Source organism: Oryctolagus cuniculus, chromosome X (genome assembly GCF_051225735.1).
Source record: "Oryctolagus cuniculus isolate XC-2025 breed Fujian yellow rabbit chromosome X, ASM5122573v1, whole genome shotgun sequence".
Taxonomy (NCBI): Eukaryota; Metazoa; Chordata; class Mammalia; order Lagomorpha; family Leporidae; genus Oryctolagus; species Oryctolagus cuniculus.
In genome coordinates this window covers 68,653,567-68,675,453 of record NC_142888.1, presented here as the reverse complement: position 1 = coordinate 68,675,453, position 21,887 = coordinate 68,653,567, and the positions used below count along the sequence as shown (strand labels likewise).

Sequence of the window (21,887 nt, the reverse complement as noted above, 5' to 3'; positions counted from 1 at the left end):
AAGCATACTTTTAGTGTAAAATGACTTATACCAAAATGCATCCATTTAACTTTACTAAAGGCAAGGCTTGTCTTGTAATTATGCTTGTCTTGTAAATTACTGAAAAATAAAATTAGTGACAGGAATCACCAGTGAGTAATTGAATCCCTCTCAACTTCCAATAAAACACAATGTAAAAGGAAAACAATCTTGTTCTAGCATCCCATTCTGTTATTTCTTCTAACACATTTTCCTACCAAACATGGGAGGATTAGTCCTATTTTATATTCAAACAACACTTCAGAAAGTTGTGAATCACTGTAAAAGCGATATTGTTTTCAAATAAATTATTTTATTTCCTTTCTAATCCATCTGACTAATTCCACAAAAGATTTAAATTCCAATTGAGAGCTAATGATATTCCTATAGCTTCATTTTCATATCTAGAAATGACGAAATGTCACTAAGTTATAGAGATTTATTTATTATGTCTTTCCATAACCATTTAACCAATGATGTGCCTGTACTGAATTATGTGCACACAATGCAGTAGCAGGGATAGTATAAGAAAGTTTATGTCAGTGTTATAAAAAGCCACAAAGTGCCATGAGAGTACAAAAGTAGTAGACCCTTTAATATACTTTTTTTAAAAAAATATTTATTTATTTATTTTAAAGGCAGAGTTACAGAGAGCAGATGCAGAGACAGAGAGAAATCCTTCATCTGCTGGTTCATTCCCCAAATGGCCCAATGGCCTGAGCTGGGCTGATCTGAAGCCAAGAACCAGGAGCTTCTTCCGGGTCTCTCACATGGGTGCAGGGGCCCAAGCACTCAGGCCACGGTCCACTGCTTTCCAAGGCCATAGCAGAGAGCTGGATTGAAAGAGGAGCAGCCGGGTCTCGAACCAGCACCCATATGGGATGCCAGTGCTGCAGGTGGTGGCTTTATCTACTATGCCACAATGCCAGCCCACTAATATACTTTTTATTTATGTATTTTCATTTTATTTGAATGCAGAGAAAGAAAGGGAGATACACACACACACACACAGAGAGAGAGAGAGAGATTTTACATCTACTGGGCCACTCCCCAAATACCCACAACAGCCTAGGCTAGACCAAGCCAAAGCCAGGAACTTGGAAATCAGTTCAGGTCTCTCACCATGTTGCCAAGGACTCAATTATTTGAGTCTTCCCTTGTTGTTTCCCAGGAACTGCATTAGCAGGAAGCTGGAATCAGGAGTAGAACCAGGACTGGAACCCAGGCATTTTGATTCCAATGTAGGATGTGAGCATCCCAAACAACATCTTAAACACTATGCCAAGTGCCCACACATAGAAGGATTTTTTAAACAGAAGAAACAACATAATAAAAACAGGGATGCGCAAAAATGTGAGGTATACAAGTTTAAAATGATGTACTACTCCAGTGTAGAGAAAATGGTGTGGGTAAAATGAATTTTGAGGGAAAATACTAGAGAAGCTAGAGTAGAAAATTGGGGAGAATATCCTAAAATACTCGAAATTTCAGATGAACAGGTTTGCATCCTTTTTAGTCTAGTAAAAATAAATGAGAAGATCATGGTTATGCTTTAGGAAGATTAATATAAACATAAAATATAAAATGTTAATATAAAACAATTCTTTTTTTATTTGACAGATAGAGTTAGACAGTGAGAGGAAGAGACAGAGAGAAAGGTCTTCCTTCCATTGGTTCACTCCCCAAATGGCTGCTACAGCTTGCACTGTGCCGATCTGAAGCCAGGAGCCAGGGGCTTCCTCCTGGTCTCCCGTGCGGGTGCAGGAGCCCAAGCACTTGGGCCATCCTCCACCGCCTTCCTGGGCCACAGCAGAGAGCTGGACTGGAAGAGGAGCAACCGGGACTACAACCCAGCGCCCTATGGGATGCCAGTGCCGCAGGCGGAGGATTAACCAAGGTAGCCATGGCACCAGCCCCCTAAAACAACTCTTAATATATTGGATAATAGGTAAGAGAAAGCAGTGATTTCCTGAGAGACAGGAAACCAATAAGATAGGCCCAATGATTATTATACTTACTTGTGTGTGAATTTCCAGTTCACAGCACAAGGAAGAGAAAAAGGGCAGAAAGTGTTCAATATTTCAGTTGGGGTGATAAAATGGGAGTTGGTCACCAAGGAGACATGGTGACTAGTACAGAGAACTGAAGGGGAGTGAGATGGGCAGAAGAAAACCCCAGAAATCTCCAGAGAATGCCACTCCCTCCATCAAGTATTCATTTGAGTACTAATCACCACCAGTATGTGAAACAATTATCCACTCCAAGAGGAAAAAAAAAAAAAAAACCTGAAAAAGAGAAAAAAAATTTCCCAGAGCTAGTACATGACCAGATAGTTCCTACAATCTATAGTAGAAAACCCATATGGACACCATTTCCAGTGCTGACTGCTTCACTTCTGATCCAGTTTCCTGCTAATGTGCCTGGGAAGGCAGAAGAAAATGGTCCAAGTACATGGGCCCCTGCCACACAAATAGGAGACCTGGATGAAACACCTGGCTTCTAGCTGCAGCCCACTTCACACAGGCCATTGTGGCCATCTGGATAGTGAACCAACGGATGGAAGTTCTCTTTCTCTCTGTCTCTCTTTCTCTCTCTGTAACTCTGACTTTCAAATAAATAAATATATCAATCTTTTTATAAAACCTTTAAAACAATACTGATTACTAGAGGTTGGGAAGGGTGGGAGTACAGGTTGTTTCGATAATGGGTACCAAAGCAAGGTCACTAAGGAATAACAAATTCTAGTGTTCCATTGCACAACGGGGTGATTACATTCCAACATAATGGATTATACTCCTTATAATGAACAGGAAGAGAGGCTCCGAACTAAAAGAAAATAGACTACTTATCTGTTTTGATTGGCTTATGCTGTGTATATGTGTTGTGTTATGTATATGTGTATCCCATCAGAATGTAAAAGTACTACACATTAATGAAAAATTAAAAGAAAAATATTATCAAACACACAATGAATCAGGAAAACATGACCCATAAGGAAGGAAAAATCTACCAATCAAAATCAATCCAGAAACATCACAGATGATAGAATTATTAGATAAGATCAGAATAAGTAGAATAAAGCAATTATTATAATTTATTTCTGTATATTAAGAAGCTAGAAGAAAAACTAAACATAACTATGAGAGATTTTCAAAAAGTCATACACTAAGCATTGTTCTGTTCTACCCACAAAAACTTGCATGTCAGACCTAAAAGGATGTAATTATTACAGGTAACAGTATCCTAGAAAAAGGTTCAAAAATATTTTTAGGACTATTAAAGTATATGTCAGTCAACAAGGTAAAATTCACAATGTTTGATATCAATAAAAATTATCAGGATACATGCAAAAATATTCAGTATATCTGACAATCAGGGAAATGCAAATCAAAACCACACTGATGTATCATCTCACTCCAGTTAAAGTGGCTATAATCAAAAAGACCAAAAAAAAAAAAAAAAGATCTACCAAATGGAAAATTGAATTTAAAGTTAAGGCTATCTTGGTGCAAAAAAATTTGCAATCCATGCCTATGAAAAGTCCTCAAAAAAGCTCATGGGAAGTGTGAATTATGAAAAATGCAGATTTTAAAAATATTTTGTACTACTATAAATTTATCATTTAATTCCATTTTTCCATGAACATTTTAACGTAGAGATATGGAAGATACAAAAATAAACCAAATTGGACATCAATACATAACTATGATGTCTGAAAGAAAAAGAAAACATACTCCTTTTGGATTGGTTTAATGGCAGATTAGATATTACAGAAGAAAAAATTAGGAAATTTGAATATATAGCACCGGAATCATCCCAAAATGAAATACATAGGGTAGGCGAAAACGCTAAAAAACAATCGTCTGATCATAAATGACCTGAAAGCCTCATGAAGTCTAAAGGGATAAGAAAGAGCCTGAAAGGAATAGTATTTGAAGAATTTGGAGAAATAATCCATGAAGTTTTCCCAAATTTGATCAAAACCAAAAGAAAAAAAGAAAAAAAAATATCTAAGAGATTCAACAAAGTCATTTGTAAAAAATAATAAGTTGATTCTACAATGCATACTCATGTAGAATTGTAAAGCATCTAGAAAATCCAAAATATCTATGAAAAATAATAAGTTTAAGGATATATGCTACTTCACTTAATAAAGTTATAGAGATCCAGATAGCATAAAATATATATTAAACTAGGTAAATAAATGAATGAAAAAGAAAAAAGAATCCAGAAATATACCAACAAATGTATGGTCAATTGATTTTTGACAAGATACAAACACAGCTTATGAGAGAAAGGATATTCTTTCCAATAAACATTATTGTTATAATTGAATATACATGTGCAAAAAACAAAAACAAAATAAAAAACAATCGGGGCCAGCATGTGGCATAGTGGGTTAAGCCACAGCGTGTGACACCTACATCCCCTATAGGTGTCTATTCATGTCCCAGCTGCTTCACTTCCAATCCAGCTTCCTGTTAACGTGTCTGGAAAAGCAGCTGGTGACAGCCCAAGTGCTTGGGTTCCTGCCACTCACGTGAGACAATTGGGTGGAGTTCTAGGCTCCTGGTTCCTGTCTGGCCAAACCTGGATGTTGAGGCCATTTGAGGAATGAACCAGGGGATGGAATGTCTTTTTCTCCCTCTGTCTCTCCTCTTTCTGTCATTCTGCTTTACAAATAAATAAAAATAAATTATTTTTAAAAACTATCTTTAACTTACACCATAAGCAGATATTAATTGAAATTGGATTATACTTATAAATATAACCTCAACACAATAAAATGTTTTGAAAGAAACATAAAGAACATCTTTGTAAAGTTGGTCAATAAAGATTTCTTAGATACAATGCCCAAAGCATAAAGTTTGCAAAGAAATCAATAAAGTGAATATTATAAAAATTTACAATTTTTTGAGAACCAAAAGAGAAGGCAATATGTGAGAAAATATTTGCAGATCTGATAAGGGACTTGTATTTAGAATATACAAATTCGACAGAATAAAATAAACACCCCAACTGAGAATGTGTAAAAAGTTTAAAGAGATACTTCACCCAAAAGATAAAGGGATGCAAAACAGCAAATCAAAAGATACTTAGCACAATTAATCATTACAGAAGTGCCTATTAAAACTATTCTGGCTTAGCAGGTAAATATTGGGCCCCTGCCACCCATGTGGGAGACCTGGATTAAGCTCCTGGCTTCGGAGAATGAAAAATCCCATTTATTTAAGTTATGAAAGTATAAACTAATCTACAGTGAAAGAAGCTCAGTAGTGGTTTCAGGATGCAAGAGATGAAGAAGGGAAGGAAGGGGGCTTACAAAGGGGCATGAAAATTGGGAAATGCCAGCGGTGAGAAAGGGGAGTAGGAAGGGACTAAAAAGGGACATGAGAAGTGTAGTGAGTAAGCTGGTGGAATAGTTATCTGGCTTCACTGCACCCACAGAAATTGAACTAACAACCATCCACAGACAAGGATATCATTCTGAACATCCCAGAATATAGGAATGATGCTGACCCCTTGAGCCACAGAACCAAGAAAAACCGCAAATGAATGGTAAGAAAAATAACTCTCTTTCACTATTCTACTCCTCCTCCAAGCCAGCACAGTACCGTACATAGAGATTTTTCCTGGACCCATTGTTTCTACAGTGGAACAATTAGTTGGAAATGGACATTCAGCTTTCCCTCCATTCTGAGAAAATTTTCAGGAGACTCACTCTTACTTCATTTCACGGGAAGAATTGTGAGTACCAGTAGCGCCAGACCCCTGGAGCTAGGTTAGAAACAAAGAATGAGGGTGGTACTCATAGAGACCAGTGTGTAGATCTTTGTAGTTTCTTTTCACCCTGGCCACTGGAGATATTACACCAGAGAAACTAGTCAACAACACCGAGCTGCAAGAAGTATGGCCCATGGGTCCTCCAGGCATGAATTCCTAACCAGTTTTCCCACCAGTCTGGATGCTCTCTTTAAGTCTCTCTTTAAATCAAGAGGCAAGTGTCGTTCAGTGATTACCCAAGAAGGGCACGTATGGCACCCCCCAACTCTAGCAGTGGAAATGAGATTCAAATAAGTTCCAGTGCTGGAATTAAATTTTCCCCAAGCTATGAAGCAAATTCAGGTCAGCAGTTACCCACAAAGGGAACATCTGACCCTGCCCATCTCTAGCAGTGGAGAGTTGATAAAACTAAGCCCTGGTGCTCTAATTAAGTCTTTCGCAAGCCAAGAGGCAACTTCAGGTCAGTGATTACCTGCAGAGTCACTGATTTTGCAGAACCTTAGCCACAGAGTAGTGACTTCACCAAACCTTATTGCTCTGCTTCAGCCAACCATAGGCTGGGAGGCAAGCCCAAGACTGCACAAATATGCAGAGCATAGCTTCAGGTTCTGCTCACCACCTGTGGCTGAGCAGCAACCTAAGAGGCCTCACCCAATATCAGAGTCAATCACATGGCCCTGATCAACTACAGATTCCAAACAACAGTACCATTTAGCAAGGGAAAGCAACCTGCAACCCTGCTCACCCAGAGGCAATTGCAAAGCTCATCCAGAAACCCCATCTCACAGCAGTATCCTCCCAGTGATCTCATCAGACCACTGAACACATCCAGAAATATCATTTGACCTCAGAGTATAGGAAGTTATTCAGCTCTACTAGGGAACCTGACACCAACATCTGTCTATCCAGTAGTGCTAACCAGCATGCCCATACAGAATGCCAGGTTAGACTAAGTAGTAGAGATCTACCACCACCAAAGAACATAAGAAAAGACCCTAAGAAAGTAGCTGTCTGGGCCGGCGCTGCGGCTCACTAGGCTAATCCTCCGCCTTGCGGCGCCGGCACACCGGGTTCTAGTCCCGGTCGGGGCACCGGATTCTGTCCCGGTTGCCCCTCTTCCAGTCCAGCTCTCTGCTGTGGCCAGGGAGTGCAGTGGAGGATGGCCCAAGTCCTTGGACCCTGCACCCGCACGGGAGACCAGGCGAAGCACCTGGCTCCTGGCTTTGGATCAGCGCGCCGGCTGTAGCGGCCACTGGGGAGTGAACCAACGGAAAAGGAAAACCTTTCTCTCTGTCTCTCTCTCTCTCACTGTCCACTCTGCCTGTCAATAAATAAATAAATAAATAAATAACAGTTTTTTTAAAAAAAGGAAGTAGCTGTCTGCTCAATTGTACAGCGAGAGCATTACCTCACCACTGTTATGACACAATGCTTATGAAAAATGAAGGGAATATGATTCCACCAAAAGGAACTAATCAAGCTTCAGTAATAAATCTGGAAGAAATGGATATCTACAAAGTGACTGACAATTCAGAATAATGTTGTTAAAGAAGTCTATGTAACACCAAGAAAGAAAGCAAAGTGAAATTTGCGAAACAATAATATTAACAGCTTGAAAAAGAAACAGAGATAATAATTAAAAAATAGACATCCTTGAGACAATGAATAAGGGTCTTCAAAAAGTTAATCGAAATTCATATTATGAAAAATATGTATAGATTTTTTAAAAAATACTTTTGCACCAAAATAAGCTCATACTAATCTGTTATAATGTGTTTAAATGGTATATAGTTTGAGGCACTAAGAAAGATAAGATATTGGAAAAGATCTCATATCATAGCAACATAAATTCTAGTAAAACTGAAGAAAGAACATACATAAAATTTCAGGCAAAAATTTAAAGAGGGTTAAATCACTGATGTGTTACAAAAAGCTTACATGGATAAATCACCAAAGAAATCAGCAGTTTACAAGTGGACCGTTGATTTTAAGAAAAGATGAGGCGAAGTTAAAAATGAAGCTCTCAGCTATAGATAATTCACATTAATTTTTAAGGAAAAATAATCTTGCTTGTGCCTTACTTGAAAGGGATCAACAGTTAACAGCAGAATCAATAGCCAGCACCATAGATTTTTAAATGGGTTAAGTCTGCACAGTTCTAAGTAATGGATACCAAAAATGTTGCACCAGATGAGCTGCGTATAAGAGCAGAGATTTTAATGGAAGATTTAAACAAGTAGGCTCAAGATCCTGTAACACAACTTTACTATTAAAATCCTGAAAACAAAACACAATCAAAGCAATGTCTCCCAAGAGGCTTAAGTGGTCCAGTCAAAACAAAAGCAGGTGGATAAAAGCAACAGTTTCTTGGGATGTTCAAGGCATTTTGCTTGCTGACTCTCTTGGAGGGCCAAATAAAGATAATATCTACTTATTAGGATGATGTTTTAAGAAGCTAAACAAAGCTTTAGCAAAAGAAATACTCAAGGGAGTTGGTACTGTGGCATAGTGGGCTAAGCCTCTGCCTGCAGCACTGGCATCCCAAATGGGTGCCAGTTCAAGTCCCAGCTACTCCTCTTCTGATCCAGCTTTCTGCTATGGCCTGGGAAAGCAGTAGAAGATGGGTCCCTGCACTCGTGTGGGAAACTCGGAAGAAGCTCCTGTCTCCCAGTTTCGGATGGGCCCAGCTCCGTCCATTGCAGACATTTGGGGAGTGAACCAGCCGATGGAAGACTTTTCTCTCCGCCTTTCCTTCTCTGTGTCTGAAACTCTATCTCTCAAATAAATAAATAAATAAAATCTCAAAAAAAAAATCACGAATGTTTCCCCAGAGAGTCTTTATCCATCATGAAAATGCTCTGGCTTATTTCTCTCCTCAAGCAAGAGCAATTTTGCAAGAATTTTGAAGGGGAATTATTAGGCATCTACATTATAGTCCTGATTTAGCTCCTTTTGACTTCTTTTTGCCCTCTAATCTTAAAAAGTCTTTAAAGGGCACGCATTTTTCTTCAGGTGAGGATATAAAAAAAGATTGAATTGACACATTTAAATTTTCAGGACCCTCAGTTCTTTAGTGATGGACTAAATGGCTAGTGTGATCACTTGCAAAGTGTATTGAATTAAATGGAGCTTAGGATGGGAAATAAAGTTTAAAATTTAATTCCACTTTCCATGAACTATTGTATGAAAGCCCCTCATATAATAATAAAAATTAAAAACTCAGTAGAAAACTTCAACACTAAACTTGAACATACACAAGAAAGAATTAGTGGGCTACAAGACAAGAAGTGAGATGTTTCACTTAGAGGATCAAAAAGAGAAAAGAATGAAGAAAGGTAATGGGAATTATAGGACACTATCTAGCACCCTATCCTTTGCATAATCAGAATTTCTGAGGGAAAAGAGAGAGAAAGAGACCTAGAAAATGTATTGAAGGAAATAATGATTTATTATTCCCAAATATAAGGGAAAATAACACATCCTTGCACAAAAAGCTCAGAGGTCTTTAGTAAAGTCAACCCATGGGGCGTTACCAAAAATCAAAGGCAGTGATGGCATTGCATATGGGTGCCAGTTTGAGTCCTGGCTGCTCCACTTCCAATCCAGCTCTCTGCTATGGCCTGAGAAAGCAGTGGAAGATGATCCAAGTCCTTGGGCCCCTGCACCCACGTGGGAGACCCAGAAGAAGCTCCTGGCTCCTGCCTTCAGATCGGCCCAGCCCTGGCCATTGCAGCTAACTGGGGAGTGAACCAGCAGATGGAAGACCTCTCTCTCTCTCTGCCTCTACTTCTCTCTGTGTAACTCTTTCAAATAAATAAATAAATCTTTAAAAAGATCAAAGGCAAAGGAAAAATTCCAGAAGCAGCAAGGGATAAGAAACTTATCACATTCAAGAGATTCCCAGTATGGTTTTCAGTGGAGTTCTCAGCAAAATCCCTGCAGGTCAGGAGATAGTGGGATGATATATTCAAAGTGTGAGGGAAACAAGCCACCAATCAGAAGTACTCTTAAATTTCAGAAATGAGAGAGATAAAAACCTTCTCAGACAAACAAAAGCTAAAGGAGTTCATCATGATCAGGCCTGCTTTACAGGAATTGCTAGAAGCAACTCTTTAACCTTAAACAAAATATTGCTAATTAACAGCGAAAACATATTAAAGTAAAAAACTCAATGGTAGAAGTAATATATAGCTATAATTCTGTTCTAGTATAAGGATGGTGTGCAAACAAATTTTATCCCTACTATGATGGATAAAAGATAAAATTGGAGCAGACATAAGACATCACTTTAGGATACTTCCATTCCATATTGGAGTTCCTGCTTCAAGTTTCAGCTCCGCTGCTTTTGATCCTGCTCCTTGCTAATGAATAGCCTGGGAGACAGCAGGTGATGGCTCTCATTTGGGAGACTCAGATTCAGTTCTGGGCTCCAAGCTTGGCCTAGTCCAGCCCTGACCGTGGTGGGCATTTGAGGTGTGAACCACTAAGTGGAAGATCTCCTCTTGCCTGTCTCTGCCTCTCAGCCTTTCAAATAAAATGAAAATAAATACCTTTAAATAAAAGACTATTAAAGCAATTATAACTAAAATAAACTGATGTGACACAAATTCTAAAAACAAATGTAATCATTGGCATCGAAATCTTAAAAGGTGGGAGATAGTGAAAGTGTAGTTCTTTTTTTTTAAAATTTATTTATTTATTTGAAAGTCAGAGTTACACAGAGAAGGAGAGGCAGAGAGAGAGAGAGAGAGAGAGAGAGATCTTTCCATCCGCTGGTTCACTCCCAATTGGCTGCAATGGTCGGAGCTGGGCCGATCTGAAGCCAGGAGCCAGGAGCTTCTTCCAGGTCTCTCACGAGGGTACAGGGGCCAAAGGACTTGGGTCATCTTCCACTGCTTTCCCAGGCCATAGCAGAGAGTTGGATCAGAAGTGGAGCAGCCGGGACTTGAACTGGTGCCCATATGGGATGCCAGCACTGCAGGTGGTGGCCTTACCTGCTATGCCACAGTGCTAACCCCCGAAAGTGTAGTTCTTGTATGTAATTAACAGCAAGGTACTATCAACTTGGAGTACTCCGTTATATTTTATGCAAGTCTCATGGTAACCACAAGGCAAGATATAAAAGAGAAGGATTCAAAAATACTACCATAGAAAACCTTTAAATCACAAAGGAAGACAGCAGGATAAAAAGATAGAAGCAAACAAAAGAATCAAAAAATAAATTTTAAAATTGTGAGTGGATGAATGGATAAAAATACAATCTCCAACCATATGCTGCTTACCAGAGATTCACTTAACAAGTAAGGACATACATAGACTGAAAGTGAAAGAATGGAAAAAGATATCTCACATAAATGTAAACCAAAAGAGAGCAGAGATAGCTATATTTATATTAGAGAAAATAGACTTTAAGTCAAAAACTATAGGAAGACACAAAGATCATTAACTGGTGATTAAGGGGTTAATTCACCAAGAAGAAACAACAATTGTAACTGTATGAGAGTACTACAAAACATTTATGGCTCAAAATGTTTATGGAAAAATGGAATTAAAAGATAAACTTATTTTGGTGCAAAAATGTTTTTTAAATCCATGCATACTTTTTCATAATATGCGTTTCCACGAACTTTTTGTAGGCCCCCATATATGCATACAACTTTGGAATACCTAAATGCATAAAGCAGTTATTACATTATATGAAAGGAGGGATAAATTGCAATGCTTTAGTACTAGGGCACTTCAATGATCCTCTTTCAACAATGGATAGATTACTTAGTCAGAAAACCAATAAAGAAATATGGGGGGGGGGGTTGTGTAGTAGTTAAGACTCTGCTTGGGATGTCTGCATCTTATATGGGAGTGCTTAGGTTCAATTCTAGCTCCACTCCTGATTCTGCCTTCCTACCAATGCACAACCCTGGAGGCTGCGGGTGATGGATTAAGTAGTTGGGTCCCTGCTACCCACATGGAAGACCCAGGTTGAGTTCCCAGCTTCTAGCTTCAGCCTTGCCCAGCCCGGGCTGTTGAGGGCATCTGGGTTGTAAGCTCGCAGAGATAAGAGCTCTCTTCCTTTTGCTCATCCTCTACCTTTCAAATACATAAAATATAAAAATAAAAGCTTTTAAAAAGAAGGGCTGGTGTTGTGGTGTTAGTGGGTAAAGCCACCACTTGCATCGCCAACATTCCATACTGGCACTGTTTCGGGTCCTGGTTGATCCACTTCTAATCCAGCTCCCTGCTACCCATGAGGGAGACCTGGAAAAAGCTCCTGGCTCCTGGCTTCTCCCTGGCCCAGCACTGGCCGTTACAGCTATCTTGGGGAGTGAGTAAGCAGATGGACTCTCTCTCTCTCTCTCTCTCTCTCTTTCTCTATTTCTCCCTCTCTCTCTGTAACTCTTTCAAATAAAATAAATAAATCTCAACAATTCTTAAAAAAGAAACATTGAACTTGAATTACATTTTGGACCAGATGTACTTAACAGATACATACAGAGCTTCCCATCCAATAGCAGCTGAATATACATTCTGTTCAAGTGCACACAGAACATTCTCCAAGATAGATCATATGTTAGCCCCCCAAACTAATCTTAACAAATTTAAAATGATTAGAATCACATGCAGTACCTTTCTGGAACACAATGTGATGAAAATGGAAATCAATAATAGGAAAAATATTTGAAAAGACACAGATATGTAAACATTAAACAGCATGCTCCTCGAAAACCAATGAGTCGCACAATAAATCAAAAGGTAAATGAAAAATATCTTGAGACAAATGAAGATGGAAACACAACATACCTGAGCTTACAGAACACAGCAAAAGCAGCACTGGGAGGGAAGTATATGGCAATCAATGCCTGCATCAAAAAGCAGGAAGATTTCAGATAAATAATTCATCACTACCTACCCCTCAAAGGTGAAGATAAACAATAACAAATCAAGTTCAGAATTAGTAGAAGGAAAGAAATAGTAAAATTCAAAAGAGAAATAAGTGACCTACAGACTGAGGCTATTTAAAAATGAAAAAAGAGACTTTTTTAAAAAAGATAAACAAAATTGACAAACCCTTAGCTAGACTTACTAAGAATCAAAGACAGAACATTCAAATAAATAAACTTAGAATGAAAAGGGAGATGTTATGATTAACACAGCAGAAATGCAATGATTATTAGACATTATTATGAACTATTATATAACAATGTATTTGATAACCTATACAAAGTGAACAAATTCCTGTACACAAACAGCTTATCAAGACTTAATCATGAATAGATAGAACACCCAAATAGTAACAAGTAGAAGAGATTGAATCAGTTATTTAAAAAAATCTCCCATCAAATGGAAGTCCAGGACTTCATTGATGAATTTTACCAAATATTTAAAGAGGACTTCTTCTTCTTCTTCTTCTTTTTTTTTTTTTTGACAGGCAAGACTGGACAGTGAGAGAGAGAGAGACAGAGAGAAAGGTCTTCCTTTTTGCCATTGGTTCACCCTCCAATGGCCGCCACGGCCGGCGCACCGCACTGATCCGATGGCAGGAGCCAGGTACTTATCCTGGTCTCCCATGGGGTGCAGGGCCCAAGGACTTGGGCCATCCTCCACTGCACTCCTGGGCCACAGCAGAGAGCTGGCCTGGAAGAGGGGCAACCGGGACAGAATCCGGCGCCCCAACCGGGACTAGAACCCGGTGTGCCAGTGCCACAAGGCGGAGGATTAGCCTATTGAGCCGCGGCGCCGGCCCTAAAGAGGACTTCTTACAAATTCTTCTTAAATTATTCCAAACAGAAGAGGGGGAGGGCATTGTTCCAAACTCATTTTGTGAGGTCACCATTACCCTCATACCAAAGCCACATAGGACACTAAAAGAAAATTAAAGGCAAATATCCTTGTTGAACATTGATGCAAAAATCATCAATATAGAAGTGGGCATTTGTGGCACAACATTAAGCTCTTGCTTATAATCCAGATGCCAATCCTGTTCCCGGCTACTCCGCTTCCGTTCCGGCTTCTTGCTAATGCACCCTGGAAGGCAGCAGATAATGGCCCAGGTACTGGGTCCCTTCCACCCACGTAAGACACTTGGATGGAGTTCCTGGCTTCTGCCTTCAGTTTGGCATAGGCCCAACTCTTGTGGGCATTTGGAGAGTGGACCAACAGATGGAAAATCTCGCCCCCTCTGTCTCTCTCTGCCTCTCTGTCATTTTGCCCTTTAAAGAAATAAATAGGTTTGGCGCTGTGGTGCAGTAGGTTAAGCCTCCACCTGCGGTGCCGGCATCCCATATGGGCACCGATTCATGTCCCGGCTGCTCCTCTTCCTATTCAGCTCTCTGCTTATGGCCTGGGAAAGCAGTGGAAGATGGCCCAGGTGCTTGGGCCCCTGCACCTGCGTGGGAGACCCAGAAGAAACTCCTGGCTCCTGATTTTTTTTATCAACATAGTCCTCAAAGTCATAACTAGAGCAATTAGGAAAGAGAAGGGAATCAAATGCATCCTAAAAGGAAAGAAGAAGCTAATTGTCTCTGCTGGCAGATGATATGGTTTTATAGAAAAAATAAATAATCCATCAAATCTCTGTTTGAAAAAATAAATACAGCAAAGTTGAAGGGTACAAAATCAATATACAAAATTCAGCCGCTTTTCTATATACTAATAAACTACCTGGATAGGAAATTGATAAAGCAATCTCATTGTGATAGAAAAAATATTAAATGCTTAGGTGTTAATTTAAATGGAGGTTAAAGAACTTTATACTAGATAATAAAAACACTGTTGAAAGTAGTTGAAAAAAATCACAATAAATGCAAAACATATATTTTGTTCATGGATGAAAGAATGAAAATTGTGAACATGTTTATACTACCCAAAGCAATCCACAGACTCAGTAAAATTCGTAACAAATACCCAATGCTAATTTTCACAGAAATGGAGAAAACAAGGCCGGCGCCGCAGCTCAATAGGCTAATCCTCCACCTGCGGCGCCGGCACACCGGGTTCTAGTCCCAGTCGGGGCACCGGATTCTGTCCCGGTTGCCCCTCTTCCAGTCCAGCTCTCTGCTGTGGCCTGGGAGTGCAGTGGAGGATGGCCCAAGTCCTTGGGCCCTGCACCCACATGGGAAACCAGGAGAAGCGCCTGGCTCCTGCCATCAGATCAGCGTGGTGCGCCGGCCGCAGCAGCCATTGGAGGGTGAACCAACGGTAAAGGAAGACCTTTCTCTTTGTCTCTCTCTCTCTCACTGTCCACTCTGCCTGTCAAAAAATAAAAAATAAAAATAAATTAAAAAAAGAAATGGAGAAAACAATCCTTAAATTTGTTTGGAACAACCGAAGACACCCATAGTCACAACAATTTCAACACAAAATAAAATTGAAGGCATTCCACTTTCTGATTTCAGAACAGATTATAAAGCAATTACAATGTAAACAAGGTGATAATGGCATAGAAATAGAGATATAAACCAAAGGAATAGGACTGAAAAGTTCTGGCTGTAGTGGCCATTTGGGGAATGAACCAACGGAAGGAAGACTTTTCTCTCTGTCTGTCTCTCTCTCTCTCTCTCACTGTCTAACTCTATCTGTCAAATAATAAAAAAAAAAACGAAGAGGACTCAAACAGACATTTCTCAATAGACGACATGCAAACGGCCACAGATATATGCAAAAATGCTAAACATCACTAACCCCTAGGAAATGTAAATTAAAACATCATGAGTTATTCCTCATATACGTCAGAATGTCTTATTGAAAAAAATTAAACAATTGTTAGAGAAGATGGAATGAAAAGTGAATTCTTACACACTAGTAGTGGGAGTGTAAAATATTACATTTATGGAAACTGGTATGGAGGTTCCTCAAGAACCTAAAAGTAGAACTACTATAGGACACAGTAATCCCACTTCTAGTATATAATGAAAGGAACTGAAATCTATATGTCGAAGGGACATCTCTACTACCATGTTCATTGAAGTATTTATCCACAATAGTTAACATATGGGAAGAAAGGGTATAAATTTCTAAATAATATAAGGAATGAATGACACATATTCACAATGGAATACTAATCAGCCTTAAAAATCCTGTCATTTGCAACAACATGGTTGAATCTGGAGATTATGCCAAGTGAAGTAACCCAAGTATAGAAGGGCAGATGATCTCACTTGTAAGTAAAATATAATAAAATTGAACTCACATGAGCAGAAAGTAGACAATACTTACCAGAATCTAGAAGAGGTAGGTGAAGGAGGAAATGGGGATTTGTCAAAGGACACAAAATTGGAGGTAGGCAGGAAGAATAGCTTTGAGAGCTATTGCAAAGCAGGGTGATTATAGTCAATATTAATGTATTGCATATTTCACAATAAGAGAATACACTTCCAATGTGTCACCGTAAAAATGATACGTAAGTGAAGTGATGGTTATGTTAATTAGTGTGTTACTCAAGCTACATTGTACACATATATCAAAAACTCACATTTTACCCCCTAGGAACATACAATCATCAATTGTCCAAAAATCAGTCAATAAAGGGGTGTGAGGAAATTTTTGCAAGTGAAGAATATGTTCATTATCTTGAATATAATGCTGGTTTATATATATATATATATATATATATTCAATTTACCATAAATCAATTGTTCTTCAATAAAGCTGTTGAAAGTAAAAGTATGTTACATTTCAAATGCCAAACATTGGTTTTAGTTGTTACAGTAATATTTTTATACTACGGGAAAGAGTGATCAAAATATTTCATACAGAAATAGAACAATTTATATTAAAGGTAAGAGTAATTGAAATATTTCACAAGCAGCCAGCTGCTCTTAACCTGTCTTCCCATTCCAAAGTAATTCCCTCATTTTACATTTTGCTGTTAGCTGAAATTTGTATGTCATTTCAGTAACTGTGTGGTGGAGATATTAACTCTACATTGTGCAGTTAAGAAGGCCAAATAATCATCTAAAATATACGCTTAATAAAAAAAATGCTGACTGCTGGGTTACATTTGGGAAAAGAACTTTTAAATCATATACTCCACTCTGCAATGTAGTCATTGTAGCCTTCTTATAGTGTAGTCAGTAGTATTCTCTAGAAGAAGGTAGAATTTAGAGAAAAATCATAACGGAGAACATTTGTATCCAGGTGAGATTGGATACAAATACATATCAAAGACAAACAAACGGAAACAAAAAAATTACCAAAGAGTATAGTGTAGTCTGAGTTTTGGGGCAGAGGAAAGAGCAAGCCTACCCCAATTTTATGTTAGGGAAGCATTATTAAGAAGCAGACATTTTACTGTTCTTTACATACTATCTTATTTAATCCATGCAACAATCCTATGAAATCAATCTTGTTTTTAGAAAGCTGGGGCTTAGAGAAATTAAAACACTTGACTATGATCACCACACTGGTTGCTGTCAGAGCCAATGAGGTAGAAACATTACAATAGCACCTCCAATGTGTCACAACATTTATACAATCACTTGCATTAAATGTAGGCTGAATCTAGGACTTGTTTCAATCAAAAGACTTTGGCAGTGGCCGGCGCTGTGGCTTAGCGGGTGAAGCCTCTGCCTGCAGTGCCGGCATCCCATATGGGCACCAGTTTGAGTCCCAGCTGCTCCAACTTCTGATCCAGCTCTCTGCTATGGCCTGGGAAAGCAGTGAAAGATGGTCCAATTCTTTGGGCCCTTGCACCCGCGTGGGAGACTCAGAAGAAGCTCCTGGCTCCTGGCTTCGGGCAGCGCAACTCCGGCTGTTGTGGCCAATTGGAGAGTGAACCAGCAGATGGAAGACCTCTCTCTCTCTCTCTCTCTCTCTCTCTCTCTCTGTGTGTGTGTGTGTGTGTGTAACTCTAACTTATAAATAAATAAATCTTAAAAAAAGGACTATGGCAAAGATGAGGTAATTTGCAGATGGAACTAATCTTCCAGTTGATTCTGAATTACTCAAAAGGAGATTATCCTTGATAGAACTTACTTAATCAAGAGTAAAAGCCCTTCAAAGAGGATTTGGAGCCCTCCCGAGGTCAGAGTCTCCTGCAGACCTTGAGGAAGAAAGCCAGTGTGAGTTCTGCAGCTAAAAGGAAATGATTCTGCCAATGATCTGAAGAAGCTTGGAAGTGGATCATTCCGCTATCAAGCGTCTGATGAATATGAAGCCTGGCCAACAACCTTGACTGCAGCCTTGTGAGGCCTTCAAGGACCTAGCTACACTGTGCATATGTTTCTGATCTACAGAAATTGTGAGAATAAATATTCCTTGTCTGAAGATGCTACATTTGTGGTACTTGGGAAATAGAAATCCAATACAAAAAATATTGGGAATATGAGTAGTATATGAGTATTAAGTTGTTTTGTTTTGTTTTACAAGCCCTAATGGGCATGCCTATGTGTTTTCCCAAACAGCAGCCACTCTTGATTGATTGCCATAGCAAGGTAATCCCAATGCAGTTGACAAGGAGTTTAGTGTCCAAATTCCATGTATTTGGCCAGCGTCGTGGCTTAATAGGCTAATCCTCTGCCTTGCAGCACCGGCACACCGGGTTCTAGTCCCAGTCGGGGCGCCGGATTCTGTCCCGGTTGCCCCTCTTCCAGGCCAGCTCTCTGCTATGGCCAGGGAGTGCAGTGGAGGATGGCCCAAGTCCTTGGGCCCTGCACCCGCATGGGAGACAGGAAAAGCACCTGGCTCCTGGCTTCGGATCAGCGCGATACGCCGGCTGAAGCGCGGCGGCCATTGGAGGGTGAACCAACGGCAAAAAGGAAGACCTTTCTCTCTGTCTCTCTCTCTCTATCTCGCTGTCCACTCTGCCTCTTAAAAATAATTAAAAAAAAAAAACAAATTCCATGCATTTGAGGGAGAAATTTGGCCAGAGACCCTACAAAGGATTATAATCAGGCATAATAAACTCACACTCTACAACACTAAATCCAATGTTCTGTCAGTGGATTTAATAATAAGGAAGGAAAACAATTCAATGATTCATTGACAATAATGAAACTCCAAACAGATTTTAAACAATTGGGTAGGTGGAAAAGTCATTGTTATCACTAAAATTAATCAAGATCAAACAACTGTTTAGAAAAACTGATAATATTATGGAGTTTAATAGTTTTCCTCAAAGAACAAAGAATTTTCATGTTCTTCAGTGTGGTGGTCAATGTTCACACACAATGTTCACACAGTAGGTCATAAATATTCTAAGTTTAACCTGAATGCAGTATTGTGCTATAAAAGTAAACAAAGTCTCAATCAGCATCAATTTGGTGAATTTCTGCAAGCTTTCTTCCCATAACAAACACACTTCTATTTTACAATTTTTTTCTCCCAATCTTGAACAGGTAATCAGAAGCAGACTGTAGTTGAGCAGATGCCTATTGGCCTGGTCTGTTAGGGTCTATTCCATCTCTGAAAAAATGTTACAAACAAATCTTTTCTTGGCAACATTTTAGAAAAACAAACTAAGTCCTAGAAGAACAAGCCACATTCCAGTTTATAATTGAGGGACTGTGTTTCTCATTGTAATGTGCTGTACTTATGTCCAAAAATCATACTACTGGCCTATGAGTCTCCCTTCTATCCTGAGTTTTCCTAGAATAGCACAAATAATTCTGCAGAAGCATTGACTCTCCCCACTGACTCAATCCAGCTAACTAGCCATCAATATCCATAACAATCTGATCGAATTCATCTGTAACATAAGAGTGATTGGGTTAAGAGTTCAGTATAGTACAATGTTGGCATTGTACAGCATGGATGGAGTAAAAACTTGGCCATATTAATATCGTTCAGACCTATTGTACTAACGACAATTATTGAATTGATTTTCTTTGCTATGTTATTAGCTGTAACACTTTGCTATGTCTTTTTGTTTGTTTGTTTTTTGTTTTTTGTTTTTGTTTTTGTTTTGTTTTGTTTTGTTTTGCATTTGTGACTCCAGACAGGATCCAAAGAAGAAACGAGCATCTCTTCTCTGGGTTTTATGGAGACTTACTTTCCCCTTCTGTGCTTTGCTATGGTTTTCTATTTGTTATAGGGCTTATAGTATGCATTGTGAAATTACTTCAGTCTACCTTTAGGTGATATTATACCACTTAGTATAGTTCTATTTGTTAAGATTTATTTACTATATTTGAAAAGCAGAGTTACAGAGAGGCAGAGGCAGATAGTGACAAAAAGAGAGGTCTTGCACCTGTTGATTCACTCCCCAGATGGCCGCAACAGCTGTAGCTGTGCTGATCTGAAGCCAGGAGTCAAGAGCTTCTTCCTGGTCTCCCACGTGGGTTCAGGGGCCCAAGGCCATCTTCCACTACTTTCCCAGGCCATAGAAGAGAGTTGGATCAGAAATGGAGTAGCTGGGACTCAAACCAGCACCCATATGGGATGCCAGCATTGCATCACTGCTTTACCCTCTATGCCACAGTGATGGCCTCTAGTTCTATTTTCTCTTCTTGATCTCTGTGCTATTTTCATTACATGTGGTATACTTAAATATATGTACACTTCATACATACATTTATGTACTATATTATGCAAGTACTTTACATATATTATAAAAATCTTTTCTACATTATTCTTTACAAAGTCAATTTTATTTTACAAAATTTAAATACTTAAAAAACTGGCGACCATGTATTTGTCATTTCTGGTGCTCTTTATTTCCCTATATAGACCCAAATTTCCTTCTGGTACAATTTTTCTTCTGCATTAAGGAAATCCTTTAATCTGTCATGTAGTGTAGGTCTTCTGTTATTAAATTCTTTTGTCCTGTATATATCTACAAGTTTATTTTGCAGCCATTTTAATAGACTTCTTGAGCTATAATTCAAATACCATAAGAGTTTTCAATTTAAACTGTATGATTCAATGATTTTTGGCATATCCACCAAATTTTACAACTATCACAATAAATGGGAAATCCATACCTGGTCATACAAGCAAACATTCACCATGCCCCACCCCATTCTTCCAAGCTTCTTTCTCTATAGATTTACCCCTTATGCATATTTCATATAAATGAAATCACTCAACATATGCTCATTTGTGGCTGGTTTCTTTCAACTAATAAAGTGATATCAAAACTTATGCACATTTACCAGTATCAGAACATCCTTATATTCTGGCTGAAATCTGAACTATTGTATGAATATAGTACAGTTTGTTGATGGATATTATAAGTAACTCTCAGATATATATTTGTGTGTGTGTGTTTATGTGGACTAAGAGATCTTAAAAATCCAAGGAAAATGTGCAAATTTTTTGCATCAAAATAAACTTTTAGCTTCATTTGTCTCTTAGTGTAGGCTTTTGGCTCCTCACGACATAGAATCATGTCACTTGCCAACAGGGATAATTTAACTTTTTCCTTTCCAATTTGTGTCTCTGATTTCTTTTCCCTGCCTAATGGCTCTGGTTAAAACTTCCAGGATTATATTAAATAGCAATGGTGAGAGTGGGCATTCTTGTCTGGTTCCAGATCTTAGTGGGAAATCTTCCAACTTTTCCCCATTCAACAGGATGCTGGCCATGGGTTTGTCATAAATTCTTGACTGTGTTGAGGAAAAGTTCTTTCTACACCCAATTTGCTGAAGGTTTTCATCATGAAAAGATGTTGTATTTCATCAAATGCTTTCTCTGCATCTATTGAGATATCCATATGGTTTTTGTTCTTCAGTTTTTTATTATAATGTATTACATAGATTGATTTGCAAATGTCGAATCATCCCTGCATAGCAAGGATAAATCTCACTTGGTTTGGGTGAATTATATTTCTAGTATGTTGGTGGATTCAATTGATTAGTATTTTGTTGAGGATTTTTGCATCTATGTTCATCAGGGAAATTGGTCTGTAGTTCTTTTTCTCTGCTATATCTTTTTCAAGTTTAGGGATTAAGGTGATGCAGCCTTCATAGAAGGAGTTTGGGAGGATTCCCTCCTTTTAAGTTGTTTTGAATAGCTTGAGAATATTTATAGTTAGTTCTTTTTTAAATGTCTGGTAGAATTCTGCAATGAAGCCTTCTGGTCCTGGGCTTTTCTTTGCTGGGAGTGAGTTTATTCCTGATTCAATTTCCATCTTGGTTGCTGATCTGTTTAGA

The 21,887-nt window shown here is 38.7% G+C and overlaps 1 non-coding gene across 1 annotated transcript; it reads right to left on the bottom strand.

Moving 5' to 3' along the window:
• Window positions 1-19,718: 19,718 nt before the first annotated feature.
• On the bottom strand, window positions 19,719-19,833 carry LOC127485060 (small nucleolar RNA SNORA26). Its single transcript, XR_007912258.1, has one exon. It is a non-coding gene; the product is annotated as a small nucleolar RNA SNORA26 (small nucleolar RNA).
• Between the last annotated feature and the right edge of the window lie 2,054 nt (window positions 19,834-21,887).